The following is a 6,386-nucleotide window of genomic DNA, read 5'->3' as shown; positions in this document are numbered from 1 at the left end:
TCGAGTTGGGGGAAGACATGTTTTTATAGCTGGAGCTTAAACTGGTTCCTAGCTTCTTCTTTTCGGTTTTATGTTAACCCTTAGGTTACGGTGGCGAACCTTATTTTTATTAAAATAGTCTTGCTTTTTTTTGTGTATCCTGGAGATGCTTCATAGGATGTATACGGTGATAGGGTGATTCTTGTTCTAGTGCTCGGTATTATCTATGTACTTGTGTCTTATGCTGGCAAGTCGGGTTTGTTGGCCGGCCTGGTGTTGTGTGAGTTGGCGTCCCTACACCATTCATCGATTATAAGAACAACCAGCCATGACCTCTGGTGCTTCCCTTGCTTCCCCCGCCATGAGTTGAAAGACTCGCCCTTTGGCCCTTGGCGCTTCAACTATTCCATGTTGTTAATCAGTTATACTTAAAGTTGTAGGTGATGGAGCTTGTATTGCACATGTTGGATTCATGAGAGGACAGTTGGCCCTGATGTGACCCATCTGATTACTGTGGAAACAAATACACACTCCTTGTGCTTCCTGGTTATAGTCTCAGCTGAAATATACATCTTTTCCGCATTTGTAGCATATCACAACATGAAAATCTTCCTCGTGCAATTTCCCACACTTTTTTACACCGAGGTCCTCTCTATCCTCTAGAATTTGAATCGTCGTGATTGAATCTCTTGGCTGTCGGCTGAGATGGAACTGGAGTCTGCCTCTTTTCCTTTCGTTGAGTTTCCAAATCAATTTACCTTCTCATGGCATGCTCTTACATATATGCTAAGGTCTTGTATTTATTGTTCAATACGAACTCCCTGATATTAGTCTTGAGCATACTCAAGTATCAAGACATTTGTACTTGCTCCGATGAGGCATATTTTGTGAAAAATAGGGCCCTATCGGTGAACATCTTGGTGATCTCTATCTTCGATTCGGTGGTCTGTTTGAGTGAAAAATATTCTTGAGCGAGTCTCTCACTCTCTTTCTCTCTCTCTATTGTTGGAGCATACTCTGCCTTGAACTTCTCAAAAAACTGTTCCTGTCACACCCCCAAACCAAGGATGGCGGAAACGTCCGGGGGTGGAGGACTTCATGTATAGTATCATAACAACAATTGTAATAGTAATTCAAGCAAACACAACCAACATATATATAATTGAAAAAGTTACATCATTGTATGAATTACATGTTTACGAATCAATTACAATATGTTGACAAAATATGAAATAGTAGACGCCTTAGCGTCCCATCCTCAAAAGCACTTGATTACCTGTTTAATGATTTCCTGAGAATACAAGTTGTTTAAAAAAAATGTCAACACAAAGGTTGGTGAGTTCATAAGCTTTTGTTTGGTATTATTAAAAGCCTTTCGTTTGTAAAAGTAGTATTTGTGTTAGAAAATCAAATATTTTCCTTAATGTGTAAATGTAGTCTTAAAACCCAAAGACCGAAATGTACAAGTAATTTGTCATATTCATAGTAAAACAATGCAAGTTTAAATCGACATAAACTCGTTAAATTTTAATGAAGTTCCCGTAAATTCCAATGTTTATTAATACTTTATGTGAGTTTATTATAACCATACTATGACCAAGGTTGCCTAAAACGACGTTCTTCAGGCGTCGGAAAATGTTATGACATTTGTCACCCCAGACCTATCGGTCTAACTGTTGCATGCAGTTTAGGTGTGGGTTTGTCAAACCCAATATAGATCTATACACAAGTATCACGCTCTCCCTCAAGGAGACTCTGGTTACAATACAGGACTTAATGGTAATTTGAAGTAAATGTCTCACAAAGTCATTAACGGAATTACGTGTTATGAAAACTTGGTACCGTATGGCCGTACCTTGCTTAATGAAAATATCCTTTGTATAAATGTACCCTTTTTAAATGTATGTGTTATGTAATGTATCATAAACTATACCTATTATAGTTTATCAACCAAGGGTAGTACGTAGTAATGTATGCAAACTATATTCAAAATAGTTTATTAAATGTTTGAATGTATCGGTTGTACTTTGATTATAATCACTTGTTATTCTTTATATTTTATATGTCCAAATCCATTTGTAAACTGATGTGTGTCTAAATATTAAGATAAAATGTCATATATTGCAATAACATATAATCACATAAAGATATACACCTTGCTCAACATGTTACAAGGTGAAATGAAATTAACAGCAACTTTTCGTTGAATACAGTTTCTGTTACTGTTCTTAGAAAATTTATAGAAAAATCATCAAAGCTCTAAATCCAAATCCGCAAATTTGAGAGTTTGGAATATGAGTCTAGTTTGTTCGTAAATTTTATCATGATTTTTAGTGATCTCTAACAGAGGTGAAAATGTTCATAATCACAGACTGGTCCGGGTTTGCCTCTGAAATGACAGGCAGTTTTGTAAAAATCACCATAAATTGGAGAAAAATCATATGGAGATGTGCAAGTAGCCATTTTAAAGCTAAGCGTTTGAACTACTTGCACCTGGAACAGTTTTGAAAAATAAAATATTTAAGTTGACCAAAACAGTCCGTGATTAAAGTCCATCTTTTCTGATGTAATCTGTTAGAAAAAGTTTAATTGTGTTCTTGATGATTTTACTTGTATTCCCCCCTTAAAACTTAAGAAAAACATGTAAATGTAGGGGTATGAACTCACCTTATGTGGTTTCAGTAGATGAAAGTGAGAGAGAGGAAGTATTCAACCCAAGAACACTAAGAAGATGTCTTGATGATTCGAGAATCTAACACCGAATAAGATGGAATTTGTGTAAGATATCAATGAATTGAGTAGAATGGAGTGTAATAATTATATGAATGATGAAGATACTTACTAATTGAAGAAAGAAATCCCTGAAGAAAGCCTTGAAGTTCTTGAAGTTGAGAGAAAAGATGAGAGAATTTTGGAGAGTGTCCTTTGGTTGCTAAGTGTAGAATGAAAGAACTTTATGGAGAATGAGGAGAGAGGATCAATCCTCCAGCTCTTAGAACGTGGGAAGAGCTGGAGATTGGGTGTAAAGGTCCACTAAGGAGACAAGGGGTAGTGGGAAAGAGTGGCTAATCATAGAGTGAGGTGGTGGTGGTTTGCTTTTGCCATAAATTAAGGAAAAGCAAATATTCCCTCAATAATTAGTTCAACCACTAATTCTTTTAATATATTTTTATAAAAACCCTGGAGATTTATATATTTTGGGGCCTTAGTTTATAAAATAAAGTTTTGGGTGAAAATCCCATGTTAAAATAATGAAAAACGGAGTTAAAACGAAGTCGTAGTCGAAAACCGGGAAAAAAAGCTGAATCTGCGAAGTTGCTCGGTCTTGGGCCGAGGTTCGAACCTGAGGCTTCGGACCTGAGGCTTCGGTCCTTAGGCTTCGGTCCGAGGCTTCGGTCCTGAGCATTTCAGTCCGAGGCTTCGGTCCTGAGCACTTCGGATGCGAGGCTTCGGTCCTGAAGCTTCGGTTTTGGGTCCTTAAGGCTATTTTACCCGTTTTTACCCCGTTTCAAGTGGTTTTTGACCCGGTTAAGGGTCGTGATGACCCGAATGATTACAAAAAGTTAAAGGAACTTTTGAGAGAGATTTGGGAGAGATTTCTAATAGAGAGAGATTGAGTGAAAGAGATTGAGAGAGAGTTCTTTTGAGACCTTTTTGAGTGTTTGGCTTTGAAACGCAAGGTCTGTAAACCCCGTTAAGCCATGATTTAGTGTCCTACACAATCCCGATGATTGTGCAATAGTGTTTTATCGCTTTGGTTCGTTGTTTAGCACTGTTAAGGCTAAGGAAAATCAAACACATGAATTTTCGAAATGATGTTTTCTCATTAAAATAGCGAATTGTACAGTGATTACATAACGTAAACCCTAACATACAAGGGTTATTGGAGTTGACCGGTTTGACTTGTTGACTTTGGTTGACTTTGACTTGACCGAAATTTGACGGTTGTCACATCATCCCCCCGTTAGAAGGAATTTCGTCCCGAAATTTTCATTTTGACTGGGATTTCAAGAGTTTGGGAAGAGATGTGGATACTTTTGTTTCATCTGATCCTCGCGTTCCCAGGTGAATTCGGGTCCTCGTTTAGCGTTCCAACGGACCTTCACGATGGGAATATGACTTTGTTTCGTTCGTTTGATTTCCCGATCCATGATTTCGACTGGTTCCTCCACGAAGTGGAGATTTTCGTTAACTTCGATTTCGTCGAGTGGTATTACGAGTGTCTCATCAGACAAACACTTCTTTAGGTTCGACACGTGAAATGTGGGATGTACTTTGTCGAGTTCCTGAGGTAATCGAAGTTTGTATGCTACTGGCCCAATCCTAGGAAGGATTTCGAATGGCCCGATGTACCTTGGATTTAGTTTCCCGCGTTTGCCGAATCGTATCATTCCTTTCCAAGGGGAAACTTTTAGTAGTACTCGATCACCCACCTGGAATTCCAAGGGTTTGCGTCGTTTGTCTGCGTAACTCTTTTGCCGATCGCGAGACGCTTTCAGTCTTTCTCGAATTTGAACGATCTTTTCTGTGGTTTCCCTTATGATTTCAGGGCCAGTGAGGGTGCTATTAGAGACTTGCCCTCTAGCTAGCTGTGTATCCCCCACCTCAGCCCAACACAGGGGTGATCTGCATTTGCGACCGTAAAGAGCTTCGAATGGAGCGACTTTGATGCTAGTATGATAGCTGTTATTGTAGGAGAATTCGATAAGCGGTAGATGGGTATCCCATGCTTTACCGAAGTCTATCACACAAGCTCTTAACATGTCTTCCAACGTTTGAATGGTTCGTTCGCTCTGTCCGTCGGTTTGTGGGTGGTAGGCCGTACTCATGTCAAGCGTAGTTCCCAATGATTTTTATAGAGACTGCCAAAACCGTGAGGTAAATCTACTATCTCTATCGGAGATAATGGATATCGGCACACCATGGAGTCGTACAATCTCTCTGATGTACGTTCTAGTCAGCTTCTCCATCTTGTCGGTTTCTTTTATCGGTAGGAAGTGTGCTGATTTGGTCAATCTGTCTACGATTACCCATATGGTGTCAAGCCCGCCCGATGTCTTAGGCAGCTTGGTTATGAAGTCCATGGTTATTCGTTCCCACTTCCACTCAGGTATATCCGGCTGTTGTAATAGCCCGAATGGTTTCTGGTATTCGATTTTGACCTTGGCGCAAGTCAGGCACTTGCTCACATAGGTAGCAATCTCAGCTTTCATGTTCGGCCACCAGTATAATTTCTTGAGGTCCAGATACATCTTATCCGACCCGGGATGGATGGAGTATCGAGTCTTGTGTGCTTCATTCATGACGACATCTCGGAGTCCACCGAACTTCGGTGTCCAAATCCGGTTCATGATATAACGTGCTCCATCATCCTTGACTTCTAAGTGTTTATCCATTCCCCTTAATGTCTCTCCTGCCACCTTTTCTGGTTTCAAAGCTTCCAGTTGAGCTTCCTTGATTTGTATGGTCAGGTGGGAATGGATTGTCATTGTTAAGGATTTTACTCGGCGGCCCGAGTACTCCTTCCTGCTTAGAGCATCGGCCACTACATTGGCCTTGCCCGGATGATAACGAATTTCGCACTCGTAGTCATTCAGCAACTCTACCCATCTCCTCTGTCGCATGTTGAGCTCTTTCTGATTGAGGATATGCTGAAGACTTTTGTGATCAGTGAAGATAGTGCATTTCGTGCCGTAGAGGTAGTGTCTCCAGATCTTCAAAGCGAATACTACTGCTCCTAATTCCAGGTCGTGGGTAGTATAATTAACCTCGTGCGTCTTAAGCTGTCTTGATGCATACGCAATAACCTTCCCTCTCTGCATGAGCACACATCCGAGGCCTTGATTCGAAGCATCACAGTACACTACGAAGTCTTCGGTTCCCTCTGGGAGAGACAAGATCGGTGCGCTGCATAGGGCTTGTTTTAACGTTTGGAAAGCAGTTTCTTGTTTATTTTCCCACTTGAATATCACACCTTTCTGCGTCAAGGTGGTGAGTGGTTTCGCAATCTTGGAGAAGTTTTGTATAAATCTTCGGTAGTAGCCAGCAAGCCCAAGGAATTGTCGAATTTCGGTTGGCGTCTTGGGTGCTGACCAATTCTCGATTGCCTTGATCTTGGAGGGATCCACATGTATGCCTTTCTCACTTACCACATGGCCAAGGAAATCCACTTCTCTAATCCAGAATTCACACTTAGAGAACTTAGCATAAAGCTTCTCCGCTCTTAGTGTCTCTAGCACTTGGCGTAGATGTAGGCGATGCTCTTCTTCGCTTCGCGAGTAGATCAAGATATCGTCGATGAATACGATTACAAACTTGTCTAGGTAGGGTCGACACACTCTATTCATTAGGTCCATGAATACCGCAGGTGCGTTTGTTAAACCGAAGGACATCATCACAAACTCGTA

The sequence above is a fragment of the Lactuca virosa genome, chromosome 5 (assembly GCF_052849685.1).
Source record: "Lactuca virosa cultivar CGN04683 chromosome 5, Lactuca_virosa_CGN04683_v6, whole genome shotgun sequence".
In the NCBI taxonomy this organism is placed as follows: domain Eukaryota; kingdom Viridiplantae; phylum Streptophyta; class Magnoliopsida; order Asterales; family Asteraceae; genus Lactuca; species Lactuca virosa.
The sequence above is the reverse complement of the archived record's forward strand: the minus strand, read 5'-3'. Positions refer to the sequence as shown.